Source organism: Callorhinus ursinus, unplaced genomic scaffold, assembly GCF_003265705.2.
Source record: "Callorhinus ursinus isolate GAN/ISIS: 27379988/994484 unplaced genomic scaffold, GSC_fseal_2.0 scaffold3, whole genome shotgun sequence".
In the NCBI taxonomy this organism is placed as follows: Eukaryota; Metazoa; Chordata; class Mammalia; order Carnivora; family Otariidae; genus Callorhinus; species Callorhinus ursinus.
In genome coordinates, this window is record NW_027397065.1 from 81,913,479 (window position 1) to 81,935,770 (window position 22,292).

At 42.5% G+C, this 22,292-nt stretch overlaps 1 protein-coding gene across 4 annotated transcripts in view; it reads right to left on the reverse strand.

The window, feature by feature from the left end:
• Positions 1-22,292, reverse strand: part of TRIO (trio Rho guanine nucleotide exchange factor) — a 337,626-nt gene that overhangs the window by 309,354 nt on the left and 5,980 nt on the right. The window contains exon 1 of one of the 4 annotated variants that reach the window (XM_073891080.1): positions 2,139-2,157. The exons of the other annotated variants lie outside the window; for them this stretch is intronic. The gene's annotated coding sequence lies outside the window, so the exon portion shown is untranslated. Of the gene's footprint in view, positions 1-2,138; positions 2,158-22,292 lie in introns of those variants that run through there. 4 annotated transcript variants of the gene reach the window in all.

Here is a 22,292-nt window from a genome sequence, read left to right on the forward strand (position 1 = left end):
CTAAATGTCAAAACCATCTTTAAAAGCATGAATGGGAATTTTTAATCCCTATTTTATATGAAGTTGTATTTCTAAGATTTTTTTTTTTTATTTACTTGACAGGGAGAGAAAGAACACAAGCACAGGGAGCAGCAAAGGGAGAAGGAGAAGCAGGGTCCCCGCTGGGCAGGGAGCCCAATGAGGGGCTGGATCCCAGGACCCTGGGATCACGACCTGAGCCAAAGGACCGACTGAGCCAACCAGGCGGCCCCTAATGAGTCGTATTTCTAAATAAGAACTATGCTTGGTTATTATCCCAAAATGCATTAACCTCTAGATATTCTTCACAATCAGTATTTCTGATGCAAAGAGAGACACTTTTACTATGATATGACATTTTGTGAACTTTTCTTTCATGAGCTTTGTCTCCCCCAACCCAGCACACAGTGGTCTAAGTATCCTTTATATTATCATGACTCTCATAAATTATGCTAAGCTCATGCTAAATGGATCGACAGCACATTACATGAAAGACAGGCTACATTATCATTATGCGGGAGTTTCCAAAACATTCATGTAATCTTCAATGTGATAAAATTAGTTTTATTTAAAATGCGCTGGTACAGTTATGTAAACTGTCATCATCATACCTAATCTTGAGACACACAGGCTTGTAAAACATCTTGCTCCCATACCTTGAGGTTATGTTTCAAGACTTAGTTTTATCCTGGTATATCTCTAAACTTTAATAATGTAGGGCACCTGGCTGGTTCAGTCAGTGGAGCATGTGGCTCTTGATTTCAAGGGGTGGCGAGTTCAAGCTCCATGTGGACTTGGAGCCTATTAAATAAAATAAGATAAAATAAAATATTGAAAAATAAATACTGTAATTTTCTAGAATCCTCAGCTCCAAAGAATATACAATTTATGCAAAGGACAAACAAGAAATGGAATCCATTACTAGACTTTAAAAGATCAAAGGAACTAAGAATTGTGAAAAGGGAGAAAGGACTTCTAAGAATAGGGGAAACTGGAAGGAAATTGGAAAACTCTTTCTAGAAAACATCTGAATCCTGACAGCCATCAGAAGAACACTGTAATCTTAATTCCAGCTAACAACTTTTTAGGAGTACTGTATTTCCAACTAGTGGCAGTTGGTGAAATTTAATGGACCTCTTCTCAGAATATTGTTTTTAAATGCATAAAATACAGAAACTTACACAGAAGACCCATTTTTTATAAAGTTACCAAAGATTTTAAAGTACTGTTTCTTTACATTAAGTAAAGAGACCTAGCAGTCTAGTAACTACTGTTAATCTTGAAGAAGTGATGAGCATGCACAACCCTTTGAGAGATACGCAGTAACTAGAACAGAATTTGGAAAACATCTGTGATATCCATTGGAGACGTCACAGATACTGCTCAAACTACCGCATTACATTCGTAATTGAAGGAAATATACTGTATTTAGTTGGAGAGCTATGAAAATAAAGATGGAATTAATTTTTTCCCCATCCAAGTTCATGGGTCTCCAGACTACTCTTACTCCAGACACTCTGACTTATTTGGCTTTCTGATCTCGACCTTCAGAGGGAATGTCTTAAGAATGTCACCTACAAACAGGTTCTTAACCAGGGGACCCCACACTCCACAGCAGAATCTTCTCTCGGGCAAGGGCTCAGGTGGCAGCCCCATGTATGCCCAACTGCTTCGAGCAGCTAGCCCACCTCCTTCTTACACAATGAAAGTGAGGGCCAAGCTGGCTGGGCGGGCAGACAGAAAGCAGGCCTGCGGGACAAACAGGAAACAGAGACAAACGAGAAAGGACTCTAAGGAGCTATTTCAGAGCTCCCACTACAAGCTGCTCGTCCGGGGGGAAGGCGAGGCCACAGCCCTCCTCCCTCAGGTTGACTGCGCGGCCCTCATACACTTATGATAAATTCCACCTTTTGCTCCAGCAACCAAAAGAGCCTTAACTAAGTCAGGCCCTGTAAATAGATTCCAAACTGGGCACGTAACTGCTCACATGCAAACCACTAAAAACCACAGCCACCAGAGTGTTAAATCAATATAGATTGACAGCAACAAGAGCTAATTTTCCCATCAATTAGCAGCGTTATAAAGCGCATCTTTCTAAAAAGTACATGAAGTATCGATACCTTAATGATGCTGGAGTATCAGCAGGCATACTTGTTTGGTTTCACTTTCCCCACAATGGCCTTACCTAAGCTTAACTGTAGCTGCTGGTGTTTGCGGCTGGTTATTCTGGCAGCATTACCCTGTATTTTCAGAAGACAGCCAAGATGTACAGAGACCGTGTAGCTTTCTATTTATGCTGACCACTAGAGGAGGGCAAGAGTCACAGAGACAGACACTTCGCACTTACATGTGGAAAACAAAACAGAACAAAACCCCTGTGCTTTGATGTTCAGCGTTTTCCCTTTTAATTAGCAACAAGCTAATTTCTTTCCTGTTTTTCTAATCTTAAGAGGAGGGAAGAAGTCTCAGACCAAGGACTAGCCAGGAACAGCAATAAACTAATCCTTAGACCTTGTCAGGTTTCAGATACACTGAGGGTCTACTCAAAAATTATTCTGGGTGGCGAGGTCAGTCAAGCGTTCAACTCTTGGTTTCAGCTCAGGCCATGATCTCAGTAAGATTCAGCCCCGCATCGGGTTTTATGCTCAGCACACAGTCGGCTTGGGATTCTCTCTCTCTGTCCCTCTGCGCCTCCCGTTCATGCTCTCTCTCTAAAAATAAATTAATTAAAAAAAAATTATTCTGGCGCATGGGGTGCCCGGCTGACTCAATCAGTAGAGCATGCAACTCTTGATCTCGGGTTGTGAGTTCCAGCCCCATGTTGGGTGTAGAAGTTACTTAAAAAAATAATTAAATAAAATCTTTTTAAAAGAATTATTCTGGAACAACCTATCTGTACCTCTGTGGGTGATTTCTATGTGTCCTCTTCCAAGTGATAAGACAGACTTTAGAACAGCTCACTGGCTAAACCCCGCCTTTGTGTTCTGTTATCCTAAATAATTCAGATTGTCTAATTTTGACCCTGAGCTTCTCGGTTTATGGTCTACATTCAAATGTTACAAAGTCTAGCTAGCCAGCATTACCTTAAATGGTGCAATCTTAGTCTTTCAAATACTGAAAACTTTAGATTGGCATTCCAATAGTTTTAGTCAAAAGTATGATTACTTACAGTGACCAATGAGAGACTAAGCCAACGGCCTTTTCTTATAATGGCACTATATTTTTGGCAAACTATTATAAAATATTTTGTTTCTTTTACAAGGGTATAATTTGCTGTGTGTACAGTTTTTGCTGAACATAAGTCAGTTCTTTCTTTGTGGTCATACAAACTGAAGCAGTAACAAACCAGACGTTTCATTTACTTACTTCCTTGAGCAAATCAGGCTTGGTTGGTTCTGGACAGTCTTTGTATCTTTAATACTCTAGATTGTAAGAATTTCCAATCCTTCAAAATAGCTCCATAATTTTGATTTTAGAGTAATGCTAGATACAGTTTAAGAACTGGAATGCTGAAATAGGGTCAAGCTCCAAGAATTCCTCATTACCATAAACTACTAATATTCCATCTTCATTTCATCAAATGCTGAAATTGTATGTCAAGCTGATATAGAGAGGTATTTAAATTTTTAGTTTTTTTTAACGCAAATGGTTGGAAAGTGACAAAATATATTTCTACATATATAATACTCTCTTTCAAGAACGTCAAATCAACTTCAAGGGAAGTTTTACTTTTAGTGACTGCACGTAGGAGCTCAATAAATGCCTGCTACATGAATGAACAAGCAAACATTAAAGACTGTATCAAACAATGATTAAGGTAAAGGGTAGGATTTAGCAACCAGCTAAAGATTACCAAAAGCATATCTCAAATTTTTAAATAAAACCAAAATTTTCTAACCACAGTGTATACAAACTACTACACTCTGCACTGAATGTAGTTCTGTAATTTTAAAAAGTTAATAAATACTTTACACATCATAAAGCTATCACAAAGAACTTTATTATCACCTCCCTCGTGTATGTCTCACATGAAACTTAAAACAAACTTCCAAGCATGTTACAACAACAGGAATCTCTGGTTTGGGTAAAATACAGAAAACACAGCCAGGAGTGTAAATGAGTTCTAGAAAACATTTCCTTAAGTCCCTAACACATGGCCTGATTTCCCATCTTCCTACCTCCTTCTCCTCTCCCTCTCCCCAACTTCATCTGTTTCCCATTTAAACACCTAGAGTCCTGCTTTTCTCAGCTGTTTTTTCTTTTGCCTATAAAAACTGGCTACCATTTGTTTTTAATAATAAGCCCTTTCTAAAATGCTTTGTCTAATTACCAAATCACTCTACAGCCGGTGATAACACAATTGTATGATCCAAGCACTACCAACTTACAGATATTTCCAAGCTAATCCTACAATACCATTAAGTACTTAGGACTTTTAATTTTCCAAAACTAGATTTGAATCTACTGATGGGCAATCCCTTTTTTAAGAACTCACTGTGAATCCAATATGAAAAATCATAATTAAGAAGTTTAGATAACAATTTTGTTACCACCACTGCACAGAATAAACACAAACAAGTTACAATGCATTTCACTGATCACATTTTATGATAGTAACTCAAGCATTCCAGTCGAATAAAACAAAGAATATCACAGATTTGATAATTATCCACAACAGAAGCCAACGTATAATTTATGAAACAGGGCAGGTTATTTCCTGGAAGTTAGTGGTAAAGCCAGAGCAGTACCCCAAAATTTCCACCTTTGAAACAAAATCTCTCATTCTAGTCACAATTAATACCTATAATCAAAAGGGAGATATTCAGACATACCAATTAGTGATCATCAAAAATGACATCGTCCTACAAAAGTAAAGAATATAGAAATGTGGGAACACTTATTAAAAAATATTAGTTGTACTGTCAAATAAAACTGTGAGGGAAGAACATGATATAAAAATAAAAATGGGGACCTTCCCAACCCTAAGAGAAAAAAGAATGAAAAAAGGCAGTCTTAATACCCATTAACAATGTAACAAAGGTGATGAACAAAAGCAGCCCAGGATGTCTTAAATTTCCCTTTAATTCTCTCCTACACAAAGAACAAGAAACTTAATCCATGCATTCACCTCAAATAACCTAATTAAAAAGTAAAAATCAAACAGTAGGAGTCAAAGGTCTCACCCTCTAAGGAGTGGCTCTGAGGACAACTGACTGCAGAGGTCACCCAGTGACCCCCAGCACTGGCTGTCAGATCTGGATGGTAAGGTTGGCAAGGCCTCCCTGCTCCAAGGCTCTTCCACCACCCCATTGGGGGCGGGGAGGCCATGGCCTGACTCAGAAGAGGAACACCAGACAGACTCAGATTTCTCAGTGACACTTCCAACAATCAATCTGCATTTAACACAGGTTATTCCAAAAATCAGGATTAAGGGTAGATCAGTAATTAAAATGAAAAAGATGGAAATGGAGGAACGTGAACTTAAATATGTCTACTGCAAATGGTAGCACGAACTCACAAGCCCCAGCACCCACCAAGTCCAAAAAGCCCAATAAATCAAACAAACTGAAGGCTAGTTCAAAGGGCAGCCTTCCAAATCTGAAGGAGGAGACAATATGCACACACAAGCACTTCCAGTGCTTGAGAACAGTCACAAACAACACAAAAGCAAGTTTTTCTACTATGGGGAAACAATAAATTGGATTAACCCTCTTCAAAATCAACTACAAGGGGAAAATGAGCAGACTTATACCAGGCTGTATAAGCCACATTCTGTTGCCAAATCATTCAGACTTACTGGAGAGTGTCCTATTTTAAAAATATGATGAATAATGTATTTGTGGAGAGTCTTACTTATTCACCTATGTGGGACCTCCCTATTCAGGGGACTTCAGGGTAAACTTAAAAGTGTACGTCTTGCATCAGGCTATGTTAACAGTAAACGTGGTCATGAATTAAACACATGGCACTCTTCATGGATGGTAACAAAAGCCCATGGAATCAGTGATAAAGCATTTCACTGACTCCGGATGGCATGCTGTGAATGTTTACACCTGTGAACATAGCCAGTTTACACAGCTATTCAGGGTTCTTCTCAATTTTACAAACGTAAGAGAGTCCTAGAAACTTCTCCAAGGATCATGCCAGACATTATTACCATTATTGAAGGCTATCTACTCTCAGATAAATGTGAAGAACCACCTTGCAAATAAATACCTCCATACTTTTTCCTTTCCTGATTTGCTATGGCTTCCCAGTATCACACTATTATCAGTTGATTCTGATATGTAGGCAAAAAGCACAATCATCAATAAAAAGAACTTACAGGAGAGATGTAACTCATTCTCTATAAGCAAAAAATGAATGTTTGGTAATTAGGTAAAGCAAGAGTACTTGTCTGACTGAAAAAAAACCTGTCTGCATTACCCTCCTTGGGCAGAAGTCTGCTGCCAATGGCCCATCAAGGCACCCATTCAGCATCAAGCTGCTTCTTGAGGCCCAGGAGCTCCTTACAGGTCTGCACCTGGCTTTCTCTCTCACATGCACCCAGGCCTCACCCCGCATCTGGCCCCCAGCAGCCCCACGCTCAATAATGTCTGTGACACCTGGCAGTTCATCCAAGGCAGGTCCCTGAAATCAGCATCCTCTAGTGCTCGGATTCTTAGGCCCTGGCCAACAGCTAACCTTTGAACACTCATCATCTTTCCTTAAAATACCTTTTCTTTAAAGGATAGAGATTTCTGAATCCCTTACTTTGTAGAAACATGTTGACCTATTTATGAAAAACTGGGTTGGCCTCATATTGATGTGTATCATTTTAAAAGGCCCTGTGGCCTGCTTTCAGATTGATGTAAATAAAGCCTTAAAAGGGGTGGGGGGGTCCTAGAAATGGAAGTGAAGTATGGAAAAGGGAAGACCAAGGAGGACCTGAAACACTCTTAATAGGCTTACGGAAAGCTCTCCCACATTCCCCAAGAGAAAATCTTACCCATGCACTTTCCCCAACGTGACCTTTCCACAATGTACTCAATGAGAAATCAACTCCTGAAAAAGAAAAACACTCAGAGGCGACTAGATCTTAAATCTCAAAGGAAACCTTGGGCGCCTGGGTGGCTCAGTCATTAAGCGTCTGCCTTCGGCTCAGGTCACGATCCCAGAGTTCTGGGACGGAGCCCCGCATCGGGCTCCCTGCTCAGCGGGAAGCCTGCTTCTCCCTCTCCCACTCCCCCCATTTGTGTTCCCTTTCTCGCTGTGTCTCTGTCAAATAAATAAATAAAATGTTAAAAAAAAAAAATCTCAAAAGAAACCTGATAAAAGATGCCCCTTCACCCTCCACCATGACTGGCCAAGCCCAGTAATCCTTCAGCAGATACTGATCAGGATCCGCAGGGGGCAGGGGGCCTGGAGTCAGGGATTCCACGGGAGGACAAGTCCCCACACAAGAAGCCGAGGTCCCGAGGATTCGCTAATTATCCATGTCAACAGCACCAGGCGGACAGAGGGCAGAAGCAGGAGCGCGGCCTTCTCCGGTGCTGCCCGTGCCCGCACTCCACCAGCACATAAGCCCACCCCAGAGGCAAGAACGAGTGGGCTCGCTTCCTCCGCCTCCTCCTCGTCCTGCAATTTGCTACTGGAGAGGATGTGACACCCTAAGAACGTCTGGGACTCTACTCCATGTGTGCTGACTTAATAGTTACCACTTCACAGCAGCCTCCTGCCACTGGATATGGGGATGCAACATTCACTTTCGCATTCATTCGGCAAACATCCAGTAAGCACTGACTGTGTGCTGGGCACTGGGGATACACATATGAGTTAGATTCAGCCTCGACGTAAATTACAGCTTAAAAAATAAAATCTCAAGGGGAAATTATATGATGCTGGGGCCACTGTGAGTCAATGGAATTATGAGGAATAATACACCACAGTTTAGGGAAAGGGATTAAATTACCCCCAAAATAAGAACCATCACGTTTATCTGCTAAACCAAGTTTATTATAATCACCGTAAAATACGCATTTTCCGTTAGATGAAACTGTGGCACAGGTGCAGACAAGAGAGGACCTTGTGCCTTGGGGCAAAGGAGAGAAGGGGGGCCCTCCAGGGCGGTGCTTTCCTCCCGGTTTAAGACTGTATTTAGGTGCCAGTGCATAATCCAGACTCTCCACGGGGAGCATCCCCGCTCCAGAAATCAAACTCTTCTCTCTGCCTGCCTCCAGCCTCCACTCTAGCAATGGCTGTGAGGGGCACTGCTTACTCTTAAGTGGTCAAAGAAGGGAAATGAGAGGAATGCACGATAAAAGGAAGAAGTGAGAAAAAGGATTAAAAAGAGAAAGATAAGGAGCCCGCTTAGTAAAGAAAGGCATTTGTCCCTTTAACAAGCCTGGAATCAGTGCGTGTGCCCCTCGCATCCACCAACCGGCCATTCTAGCTGACTTCACCAGCTTCGGAAGCCAGAAAACCAGAGACTCGTGGTGAGAGTTCACACAATCTGAATGAGGGCATTTGACAGCTATTTATAGGGTCCATGGGCCTTTTTGAAAAGCTCACTTCTGGGCAGGTGGGGCTGTGTTTGGGTAGGGCTGAGGCTGAAGAATGACCTCTGGGTGAGTCACTCCTCACAGAGGAAAGTCCCTGTGAAGGGCACACAGAGACACAGAGCCTCAGAAAGAAAGATGGACGGTCAACAGGAAGAATACAATAAAAATATTGCTCCTAGGAAGTTTAGGGGGGCACTGCTTTCATTCATTCGTTTTTCTTGAGAGGGTCCTCCCTTTACTGAGAGACAACTCACTCCACAAACACCGCACATCCAAGGACCAACTGAAAAGGGCCAATTTCTTCTCCTGCCCATGGTTTCAGGGCCTCACAAGATCTTAGTGCATTTAATAAGCAATTCAATGGACAAAATGACAGTGACACTTTAGGGCCTGGGCCTTCGTGTGAAAAGCTGAATCTGGTTTAACCATGCAGACACTCCAATGAGGAAATGCCTCCTGCAGAGGCAACCGACAAGAGAATAATTTTAGAAGATGATTAAGAGGAAAAAGACAAACCAACACCAGTGGTTCGCTGAGAGAGACTAAACAGGATTCATTCCAACTCTAACCAAAGACAAAGAGTAGACTTCCCTACTAATGAGAAATAGGTTCATGGAAAGCTACCCATGTGGACTCTACAAATCCAGTTGGCTGGGAGGTCATGGTCCAAACCCTCCGAAGCAATCTCAGGAAAACAAGATCCTGGGTTTTGACACCAGGAACCTTTCTACCCATGAGGCAAATTGTATCCTGGGCAGATTCTACTGTCAGTCTCATCTCTCTGCCATGGCAGGTGGTTTTCCAGAGCCAAATAACCTCCCCTCAAGCCACACATTTTGATAATTGGGTAATTTCATCCCGAATCACTCAAGCCAGTGCCAACAGACTGTGCAGCAGGGGAATTCCCAGGAGGTCGAACCAACCTTGCTGAACGGCGTGCCATGGTTATCTAAGAAAGTCAGGCTTCATCCCACATTCTTTTCCTTACTCCTGTAATGGCTCCAAGTCCTCTGATAAGATGGTTTTTCTGATGTTTTTGATATAATTACCAGCACTTTTTTTTTTTTTTTTTACTTTCTAGCACTGACTTGGGGGTGGTCAAAGGACTTAAGTCATCTGAATGATTCATCCTAAAGAAGGAATTGCTCCATCCAGTGGAGCTGGTTCACAATGGGCCTACGTGTCCACTGCTGGATGGCATCAGAAACTGTCATCAGTGAAAGCAGCACAGGCTGCTGAAAAAGCACTCAGAGAAAAATTCAAAGAAGTGCCCTGTACTGTTAATGTCTGGACTCAGTTTAAAACACACATTTACACACAAGCAAGTCAGTAATTGTCTGGAAGCTGCAAAACTTACTTGTTAATTTCCTTTGCAAGTTACTATTAATGTATGGCACATGAAAAATGAGACTCATGAAAATGTATGTAGGGGCAGCCTGTTAAGATTCCTGAATACTTTAAGAATGTAAGAATAAAGAAATCTAAAAATTATGTGAACATATGTGTTAACTACAAGAACCTAAAAAACGAGGTAAGTTTTACTGAATCTTTAAACTACTCTAATAGGATTATCATTCCGTTATTTGAGGTAGGTTAAGTATACATCCACCCTGGTCATTTATACAATGTAAATGATAAGCAAGTGTGTGTGTGTGTGTGTGTGTGAGTGTGAGAGAGAGAGAGAGAGAGAGAGAGAGAGAGAGAGATGCCAAATGCCAGTTAAGCTGCAGTTTCCCACAAGAGACAAAGAATAATTGTCCTTAACAAGGGATACAATCTAAGAGTTTGCACATCAGTCCACAGACTAAAACAGGAAAAGAGAGAAATTCAAAAAAATGTCTTACAGAAAATACCCACTATGTGATCACATCTAAAACAACTTGGAAGTGAGTATATTGTCTGAATCTACATGATCTTGTAATATTCCTTTGTAAGAAAAGCTCTGAGACCACAACTCGATTACCATCAAGCCCAGAGATAAAAATTATCCCTGACTGGTACTATCAAAATAATAAGGGAGAGTATGAAATCTATAACTGGAACTGAAAAACATAGCAAATTACACATGGGTTCTAAAAGCAGAGGTAGAGAGGCCACTCCCACAATGCTTTAAATATTCTCCCCACCTTCCATCACTGCCATTGTGTACTGCGTGTGTGACATATATTACACCCATTTTAAATCTTGGTATGAAGTCTGCCATTTTTACAGGTGAAAGAACAAAGTAAGAACTGATATTTTTAAATATTCTCAAGTGTCAGTACAAAGAATATGGGCTAGAAGAGTGTTAGATTACAAACCATCTGTTCTGATAATTTACGATGTGATTTCTCTAATCTCCTTCAACACTATACAACATCTCTATGGCAACACAGCAACTTCAAATTTAAGTTTGGAGGGCTAATTGTGCCTTTAGTCTGTTCACACAGCAGAAAGGCAGACTGGTTGGCAAGCTCCTCAATGGACCAGGATCTTCTCCTTCAGGAAAGATGTCCCTGTCATAAATGGGCACTCACTTTCTCTGTTACCTCCAGATACGTAAATAAGATGAATTCTGCAAACTGCACAGATCATACCTTCTACAGAATTGGCCATGGCTCAATAACCCACAACCAATACGTATGCCTTGGCATAACTCAGTCGTTCCTACACAGGCTGTACACCTGAATTACCAGCAGGACTTTTTCAAAGTACAGATTCCAGGGCCCTTTTCTACAACTACTAAATCAGGGATTAGGGATTCTGTGATTTTAAAAAAACTTCCCCGTTGGGGTGCCTAGCTGGTTCAATAGGAAGAGCACTTGACTCTTGATCTTAGGGTTGTGAGTTCAAGTCCCATGCTGGGTGTGGAGATTACTATAAAAAAATAAAAAACTTTGGGGCGCCTGGGTGGCTCAGTCGGTTAAGCGGCTGCCTTCGGCTCAGGTCATGATCCCAGGGTCCTGGGATCGAGCCCCATGTCTGGCTCCCTGCTCAGCAGAGAGCCTGCTTCTCCCTCTCCCTCTGCCTGCCACTCTGCCTACTTGTGCTCTCTATCTCTCTGTCAAATAAATAAATAAAATCTTTAAAAAAATAAATAAATAAAAATAAAAATAAAAAAAAAAAAAAAAAAAAAACAGCTTTCCAGGCAATTCTGCTATAGTCCAGGTTGAAGAACCACAGGTGTAAATCACAAGCATTTGCCATGCCTCTACTTGGGGTCCCTCCTGCTCTGACAGTGCAGCAGCTCACACTCACAAGGAATTATCACAACCCAAAGACACCTGAACCAGAATGCAGTCTACACAAAGTGCCATGCCAACCCTGAGAGCCACTGAGGCCAGAAGAGGAGGGACAAGGGCAGTTTCCCCAAAGGAGGTGATTCTTGAGTTGGGCCAGGTAAGGCAGCCAAAAAGAGGGAACGCCCTACACAGAAACAGGTCCAAGAGCATGGACACAGAATGGGGGGTAAACGGGGACCAGAGAGGCTGACAGGGGCAAGACATCCCAAAGCTTCCCTTGAGGCCGGCCCTGCGAGCCTGGATGGACTGACGGGATCTGAAACCCAGAAACACATGTCTGTGACTCACGCATGGCCTTGGTTCCAAAGCACCTTTCTAGACCAGGCAAAGAAAAAGAAGAGTGTAAGTCACGGAGAACTGATAACGGGTTCCGCCCTAGTCTTTACCAAATCCTCATCTGTGACACAGGGCAAACACCACATACATCGATAAATGAGAGCTAATATGCTGTCTTTTTAAGAGCATCTCAGATTTCATTTTCACCTTGAGAGCAATTCCAATTAGATAGACTTGAGCTAGTTGATCACCTCTTATAATTTTAATTTCTATATTATTCCCTGGCACATTTTTAAAAGAGGCCAAAAAAGAAAATCTGCCTAATCATCTTGCCTCTTTAGAATATAAACTCCCACTGGCCAGAATATTATTTTTGTCTTCTCCAGCTGTATGGCACCTGGCATGTTGATGCTGCTCAAAGGATAAACAGCTCATTCATTACACAGTGCCATGTATATTGAATAATGCCCATAAAGTCCTTTGAAGATGAAAGCCACTTCAAGTGCTAAGTAATTCTGAGCTAGGCATTTGAGACTGGGAAACAAAGATGACAGACCAAACACCATAAAAAGGTCACCGCCCAGCAGGAAGGCTCTTGTTCTGCCAGACCTCTGGTCCCTCTGCAGGCATGCCACACAGCAGACCAAACCCCAACCTGCTTTACATATTTCTAATGTATATAATCAGGGGGAAAGAACAGAAGTCTTCAGTGGTTCAAGGGTAGAAGGCTACTTTCTAATTTTTTTTTGTACATTTCGAACAGTGACAACAAATGAACCCTCTTAAAAGTCTTCAGTGGTTTGACCAACCCCTCAAGTAATTTCAAAGCCCCACAAATTCTTCTTTCTGAGAAGTCTCCTTTCAAGCGAAGCTAAAATACTCTGCATGAAGTGTCAACTCAGTTCTAAAACAGGCACAATGAAAACTGCAGCAGAGCAGATGCGATTTTATGCAAATTCATAGTTTCTGTCTTAGTGTCTAACACGTACTCCATGCCTCAGTCGTGCATGCGAGTGAGCAGAGCCGATGCCGATGCCCACGAATACAGAACTCACACTAGCAAGAGCACCCTGGCTGCAAGTTCTAATGTTAAAATCATTTTAAATAGGAGCCCAGGAGAACACTGCCTCTCCCTTCAACTTCCCCAGGATGTTCATTAGAAAGACTAAAGTACCCCCAGCTTGAACTATGTCAGGAGTGCCCTTTGCTATTCCAAAATACACCATCCATGGGGAAGCAAAAGGTGCCCTTTCCTTTCTGACTGAAACTCCCTAAAACTTTCACCGTGATAGTTCATCCAAAATTTCCTAAGAAATTACCAAATATACCATCAAATCATGACGGAAGTCCAATCACATCTTACCCATAAGGCTCTCTTTCAAAAGTGATTTCCTTGTTTTCCCTCCCTAAAACCAAACCAAACAAAACAAAACAGGAAGTAGAAAGCTCCCTAATGGTGCCAAAGAGCTCAAGGTGATTTGCACAGCACAGCAGGGGAAAACATTAGCAGGCTAACCCTGTGTTCACCCAGGTACCCACTTTGGAAAAAACATCACTATGCACTTGGCATCCTCCTGTAGGCCCCTAAGAGTAAGTTAAAAAGCCTGAGCTCCCTTCCTCAGGTATCAAATAGATGTCACTATCTACCTTGCAAGGGGCTAGGAAAATTAAATAGCTTGTGTATAGTAAGCATCCCAAAAATGAAGCTGTTTAAGAATATGAAATGTGGAGGCGCCTGGATGGCTCAGTTGGTTGAGGCATCTGCCTTCCGCTCAGGTCATGATCTCAGGGTCCTGAGACAGAGCCCCATATCGGGCTCCCTGCTCAGCAGGGGACTTTGCTTCTTTACCTCTGTCCCTGACTCATTCACGTGCTCTCTAATAAATAGATAAAATCTTTAAAAATATATATATATATGAAATGTGTTACCAACTTAGCCATGACCTTTTTTCTTTTTTTATTGATATATAACTTACATACTACAAAATTCACCCTTTAACCCTTTTAAAGTATACCACTGGTTTTTAGTATATTCGCAATGTTGTACAACTATTACCATGACCTAATTCCAGAACACCCTCATCACCCTAGGACTTTCCCCAGAATGCCTGACCCATTAGCAGTCATTCCCACTCTCCCTAGGCATGACCTTTTATTCTCCAAGTTTTGATTATCAAATGCCTCACCTTAAAAGAGTAATAAGCAAATTACGATTCTTCTTTCTTGCTAAAATGTCTAGTTGTAGGACTTCCAGAAGTACAGAGGCCAAATTTTCCAGAATATGATCAAATAATCATGAGGACATTTATAGGAAATGCAGAACATAATATATGAAATCAAGACTATCTCCCAAAATCAAGGGCGTTTTGTCATCATTTAATGGAGGAAAACACTGAACAGCAATTACTCTGCCTGTAACCTAAGATCTGCACCCACTGTTCCATGATTCTAGAACTGAGTACTCACAGACCTGCTTCCTGGAAACCCGCACTAAGACAGAAAGTACGTAGCCACGTTAAATTTATTGCGGGTGGTTTCTGGGAAGAAACATTTAGCCACTGAAGGGCAGCAAGCAACAGTCTCCCAAGTCATGACTCATGACTTACTCCAACATGGGAACTCTGCTTCTTCCCCTACTCACCGAATGTGCTGGATTCCGAGGAAAAGATCCCACCTATCCCTCTCCTCCTCCAGTTCCTATGCCACCTCTGACAGCTCAGTATCCATTCTTTACATCTCAAAGCTTTCCTTTCTCTTCCTCTGTTCCAGCAATTAGTACATTGAGATGAAGATGATAAACTGTCTTTCCCACAACAGGTGTCATCTTCAGAAACTGTGCTTATCAGGAATTAATCCCCCTTTCTTTTTTGGCAACTCCTTATTTTTCAATTTTGTGCTTCACCATCACCAGAAAGTGAGCTGTTGATGGAGTCTGGCAGCTCTTAAACATGCCTCTGGGGGGTTCCAGCGCGTGACTTCATCTGTTTTCTTTGGATGATTAACTGACAAAGCTCTGAGCTGCAAAGCTGACCACTAACTGCCGATTTGAACAGTTTAAACTTGAAGATGGAGGTTCACTTATCGCAGTGCTGTGGCTGTGGACTGGAACTGAAGGCATGAGTATAAATTCACGGTTTTTATTTTAGACAGGTGCAGAAGGAGTGATACGTGTGCACATATACTCATGTGCTTACACACACACTTCCTAGCTCTGTCCACTGAAAGGTTCTAGAACCAATGACACCCCTGTAGCAATGAACAAGCTGAAGCCCAGACTGTTGCTAAACACCATTTCTCTGCTAAAATGAGAAATGGCTGGTCACACGCCCGCAGTAAGAAAAGTACAACATAAGCCTGGAACATCTTATTGTGTCGGAAAATAACAAAGTGCTCAGAAAATGACAGGGACAAGTCACAAAAGATAAAGGAGCCAGTCTGAAAGGACTCCCACTGGCCAAATCTTGGAAAATTTGAGCATCGAATGAAATAATGACAGCGAAGGATTATAACCCATGGGATAAATCAGAGGGATAAAATAAAAACCCATGGGATAAAATCCATTAGGACATATTTACATAAATAAATAAGTAGGGCAGAAGGAAAATCTCTTCCTTACAGTAGAAAGCCAGGGACACACAGAAGGAATAATGAAGTTAGAAAAATCACCATTTCGCAACCAACACTATAATCATTGATTCCAGCAAAAATATCAACAGATGCTACAACCAGCAAATGAAAGTCAGGAAAGGAACAGGATTTTACATGATCTCAAATTATCTCCCCACAAAACACTAATTATAAGGAAAAACTCAGTGGAGAAACCTGGTAGTCACCACCTGAACCAAATGACCCACATGGGACCACCGACAGCTGCGCCCCTGACAGGGTGCTCTGGGATCTTCTGCCAGAAATGCACGACTTGGATCTCGTCAGGAGGAACCCTACAACCCGCACTGAGGGATGGCCACCTGAAGAACTGACTGGAATCTGCAAAACACCAACGTAACGAGAGAGACTGGGGGAATGTTCCAAATTAAAAAAAACCTATGAGACACAACAACTAAACGCAGTCTGTGGTCCTGGATGGAATGCCGGACCATCAGTTTAACTGCCAAAAAGGACATTTCTGGAACAATTGGTAAAATTTTACTGAAGTCAGTAGATTTACATAATACTATTGTATCCAACATAATTTCCTGGTTTGGATCATCATGTAGGAAAACCCATCACTGCTCTTAGAAAATACATAGCAAACCACATGTAGAGGTAAAGGCATCATGCCCTCTGCAACTTACTCTCTAACTGCTTCAGAAACAAAATACTATATAAATGTTATACGCACACACACATACAGGGAGAGAGGAGAGCAGGGAAGACATGCACACACATGCATGTGTGGGGAAACAGCAACAGCTGGGGGGGATCTGAGTCTGAGTTCTTGTTCTGTGAACAGGAATTCAAAAATGAAACAGACTTACCTGCCCCCCCCACAAATAAACCCAACAAACTTTAAATGTAATCAACTATGAAGACAGGAACCAACTACATAGCCAAAAATAATACAGTGAAATCTCAATTTAAGTTGATAATGGATTCAAGCTTGGTACCTCCTTTGCTGGTTTAAAAATCAAAGATAAACTATAACAACATGTCAAGAGTAACCCATAATCTCACAGTAAACAGCAAACCAATCCTATTTTTTAACTCTAGAAATGTTTAAAAACAAGAATTAAAAAGGGGCGCCTGGGTGACTCAGTCCATTAAGCGTCTGACTTGGCTCAGGTCATGCTCTCAGGGTGCTGGGATGGAGTCCCGGTGGGGCTCCCTGCTCAGTGGGGAGCCTGCTTCTCCCTCTCCCTCTGCCACTCCCCCTGCTCAGGGGCATGCTCTCTCTCTCAAATATCAAATAATCTTTTTTTTTTTTTAAGATTTTTATTTATTTGACAGAGAGAGACACAGCGAGAGAGGGAACACAAGCAGGGGGAGTGGGAGAGGGAGAAGCACGCTTCCCGCCAAGCAGGGAGCCTGATGCGGGGCTCAATCCCAGGACCCTGGGACCCTGACCTGAGCCCAGGTGCCCCTCAAATAATCTTTAAAAAAAAAAAAACAAGAATTTGGGGCACCTGGGGGTGGCTCAGTCCATTAAGCGTCTGCCTTTGCCTCAGATCATGATCCTAGGGTCCTAGGATGGAGTCCCAAGGGGGGCTCCCTGCTCAGTGGGGAGTGTGCTTCTCTCTCTCTCCCTCTGCCCCTCCTCTGGCTGGTGCTGGCTCACTCGCTCTCAAATTGAGCAGGGAGCCCGATGCAGGACCTGATCCCAGGACCCTGGAATCACGACCCAAGCCTAAGGCTCAACCAACTGAGCCACCCAGGTGCCCCCAAATAAATAAAATCTTTAAAAAAAAAAAAAACAAGAATTAAAAATGAAAAAACTTGAAACTTTTAGAAACTCTTTAAGCAAACCAGAAGGAAATAAAAACTGTAGATTTTTAGAGTGCAACACGCCTTCTGATTATATAATGTCTACACTCAAGACACCAGCATTTCAATCATCGCCTGACTGAACTATTAAAAATCAAAGGGAGACATGGAGTTACTGAGACACACACACAAACAGAACACATTCCCAGTGTGGAAATGTTGCTGGGAGCTCCCTGTGGGGATAAACCTGACCAAGCATCCCATCCGAGCAGGCTGCAAAGGTGAGGGGGCGGATAGATGTAACAGACAGAAATGCACCCCACAGACAGAAGAATCTAAAACACACACCTGCGTTACCTTGTTAAAAGAGGACGGTGGGTGGGAAATAATCCTGTTCCCCAGGACCACAACACATCATCGTCTACATGCACAGCAAAGAAATGAGAGCCTGCAACAAAATAGCTATACAGAGAGAACCCAGGAGTCACCACACCCACCTCATAAAACTGTCCCCAAAAGAGCAGCTGGGCAGCTTCTGGCCCCTCCCCACTTCCCCATCCCAGTTCCCTTCCTCAGTGAGAAAGGAAGCCCCAGTAATCTTTATAATGTGTCAGACAGAGCAACCGGCTGACAAACTGCCCTCCCTGGCCAGCTCCCCGCACCCCTCCCACAATTCCCTCTGCAGCCCTGACAGCCCCAGAGGAGACTCCCCACCCAGCCCTTCAGTCCAAGTCCACAACAACCAGGGAAACAGGGGGCCAGCATTCCCACCAGGATTCCTCCCAAGACTGAGACAGGTGGGAGCCAGGAAACCTCACACAGCCAACACGCCTCAAATGAAGCGCTAGGTTACTAGGATTATTTATGTAAAAAGGAACATCACTTGTAATTAGGTGAGAAGAGGAACGGCATAGAAACTAAATTATAGGGCCCAGACCAACATGAAGAGGAAAAAAAAAGGCCGGCTATATCCTGGAATCTTTCTCTCAACTTTGCTTGATGTGTGACTCGTAAATTACAGCTTCAGTTATCAACACACAAGGATATACATAGTCAATTTTAAAGATTTGAAAATTACAACACAGGATCCTGCGAGAAGTTGTACAGAGTGAAGGTCCTTTCTCCCCTCTCCCTCCTTTAGGGAGGGCAAGGGCATGCGGGGGCTCTGTGGCCTGGCAGCCCGGGCGTAAATTCCAGCTCAGGCCCTCAGAAGCAGCACAGACTGGGGCAGGTCATTCAACCTCACCAGAGGCTGAGATCCTCACCCCAACACAGAAGCATCCACCTGCTGGAAGTGGGGGCTTGGGAGGCGGGGGCAGGAGGATGTGATTTTAAACAAGAAAACGTATATAAAACCCCTCTTGCACAGTATCTAGAATCAGACACTCAGATGGTGGTCAGTGCAGGCAGTGGTAGAGATAACAGTCAAGAGAAAGACTTGACCAGGTTTTCTTGAAGGACAGAATTGGCATTAACGGTATTTGAAGGAAAAAAATAAACATGGCGTTTTAAATATCATCCCCTGACCTTACAAGCAAGTTATTGCTTTCTGGATGCACTTATTTTACTCTCTTATGAAGACTAATTCCAAAGGTGCTATCTGACCCCTGACAACCGGGGGTCCTGGCCCCTCACACCAGTCAGGAAGCAGCTGCTAAAGACTCACATTACACCGAGAGCAAGAAGAGCCCGCAAGAGGCAGGGGACCACTTCAAGTCTGCCATCTTCCTAGTTTCCAAAAAATGGCCCCATATCCACAAGGAAGTGGTCACAGGAAGTCTACAGTGATCCCGCCTCAACCCTGCATAGGTTTTACAATCAAAGGGTCCCAGCAATTTGGTTCTGGAGGCAGGGGCCATCGCGCATACGGGCTGATCCCTTCTGGGAGTTCAAGGTGTGGCCAGGAGAAAGGAGAGAAATGCCTAACAGTGAGCCCTGCAAAGTCTGTGTCTCCAGGACTGCAGTTAAATACTGGTAAAGAAACAAGTACACAGGCCAGCTAACAAAATGCTGAAACTTAATGCCTGTGCCATGAAGCCTCTCCCGTGAGGAGCTGCCCTCACCCGGGCAACCTGTCAGGGGACACATGAACTCAACTGTCACATGAAGAAAATGTATGGCCTGGAAACCATCAAATTAGCACTGGTTCTCAAGGCTCCTGAACCCAAGATAAATTAGGACAAGTGCAACAAAATTTAGATGGAGGTGAAATAACTCTAAACTAAACGTGTAAAATGTATTCTGCCTCTGTGCAATCTGGCTTCTCTGTTCGTACGGTCCCCATCATGCCAACTACCATCACTGCCGTACTGAAAAGGGCAGCGAGCACTGGAAATAATTTCTCAACATCAAAGGGGGGTAAAAAAGCTACCTACAAACCAGAAACATCTATATGTTTAATACTTGGCTAATGAGAAATTTATTCCAGTTATTTGGATGCCAAAATATTAAATAATTTAAACTTCAGAGATTTCACTATGTGACACTATTTAGAAATATTTATAACGACATTCTAGTCAATGTATTGTTTTCCCAATATCTGTGTGTGCCTTCAGAATAAATAATAGAAGAATTGTACTTTGGGGCCCTTACTAAACTAATAAAGTTATCCAAAAACTAATAAAATGTACATGTTATTCCTGCAGATCCTAGCACATATGTCATGCAGAGCAAAGACTGAGTAAAAGCAAACGTAAGTATGAACATGTAAAGCTTTATGAATCCCAATGAGCCAGGAGCACCCTCCCACAGGCCTGCGAGGTGGTGTTTTAAGTTCAAGAATAGTTTTATTTTGTGGTTATGAATCTTAAATGCTGGGACTAACACTTTATAAATTCTTTCATTAACCATCAATACCACAAAATCGGTAGCTGCGAAGTCAATTACATACAGGAAGGCCCAAGAACAGAAGGCAAATGACCTCAAGCAGATACAAACGCAGGAATACCACCATCTCCCCCCAAACGAAACTTATCCCTAGGAATTCCTTCTTCAGCACCCAGTATAGACCATCCTGCGTGTACTACTCTTCAATTTGGAGACAAAAACTCACCAGAGTGGGAAAATTTGAAGAAAAATGGTGACTGTTCATATCTAAAGATAGGGCTTCCTTAAGTCAGCAGACTTTGACTTCCATGCCATATGGATTCCTCAAGTTAACACTTCTTACAGAACCCAAGGAAAGGATCTTTACTTCCCCATAACTATCTTTGAAGTTACCCTAGAAATTACAGGAAGTTTGGTCCCACCCGATGGCAGTCAGAGTGACTACTGTTATCTTTCAAATCAACAGAAAATCTTTCCAAAACAACTCAGTTTTGTTCTAGTTTACCGAAAGAAATAACTTATATTGGATATTGGTTTTGTTTTAAAACTATTTACATATCCTTTATTACTAGTGGAGCTGATATTTATTTGTTGTACTTCTTTGAATTATCTGCCTATTTTCCTTATGGGTTGTCTTACTGATTTGAGGAAGCCCTTTTTTTCTTACACGTATAAAATTCTTTGATTTATAATAAATGTTTACTCTCAGTTTGCTGTTAGCCCTTTTTTTTATGGTATGTTTTAAATTAACACACAATAAAACTGATGGGGGGGTGCTGTTCTATGAAGTTTAAGACACAGAAGCATCAAAGCCAAAATACAAAACAGTTCCATCACCCCCCCAAAATGCCCCTCATACTGACCCTCTGTAGTCACGCCCTCTCGAACCCTAATTCCTGGCAACCAATCCATCTGTTCTCTGTCACTGTTCTTGTTGAGAATGGAATCAGTGTGTAGCCTTTTGAGACTGGCTTCCTTTACTCAGCATTAACTGAATGGATGCACCAGTTTATCTGTTCACACCTACATTGTTTTAATGCTAACAGCCACATCCGACCGCAAAGGCCCTCCAGCCCTTCCAAGCAGCAGGACAAGAACAGAGCAGCAGGGGCGCCTGGGTGGCTCAGCCGTTAAGCGTCAGCCTTCGGCTCAGGTAAGGATCCCAGGGTCCTGGGATCGAGCCCCACGTCCGGCTCCCTGCTCAGCGGGGAGCCTGCCTCTCCCTCTGCCGCTCCCCCAGCTTGTGTTCCTGTTCTATCTCTCTCTGTGAAAATAAATAAATTTAAAAAAAAGAACAGAGCAGCATACCATGTACTTCTTTTCGGAACTGCAGGGAAAGAGGGGAGGGTTCACAAAACTGGCAGGATCCTACAGAAACCCCTCCTAAAGAAAAACCAAGTGCAATTCATCACTGTCCATGACAGGACTACAGACTGTTAAGAAAATAAGCCTGATTAACTCACATGGACACCACTAACCCAAAGTACCCTAGACCTAGAATCTATTCTTCACTTTGACTAACATCTTCATTAAAGCTTTCTCTGTCAGCCTAACCACTAAAAGGTACTAATTTATGACAAAGCCCAAACAGAGTAATGCTTACAAAATACAAGATTTGCTCTACAGATTTCTCCACATTCCTCACCAACCAGACAAGAGTAGACATGTGGCTAATTAAAATAGTCAGTAATCTAAAAGTCAAGTATATTTATCACCAAAACGAAGTTCTTTATTTCCACAGTACATCTGGCATTAGACCAAATATTAGAGAGTCACATTGACAAAACCCCAGAAGCTATACCCTTTCTCCAGCTTAGCAATCTATGCCTCATGCTTGGGAAGTCTGCACACACTTGCTCTCCGGCCCTGGTCATATAGCCTTTCCCAGAGGGCAGGTGGTTAATAATTTGGGTTTTGAGGGGCTTCCTTA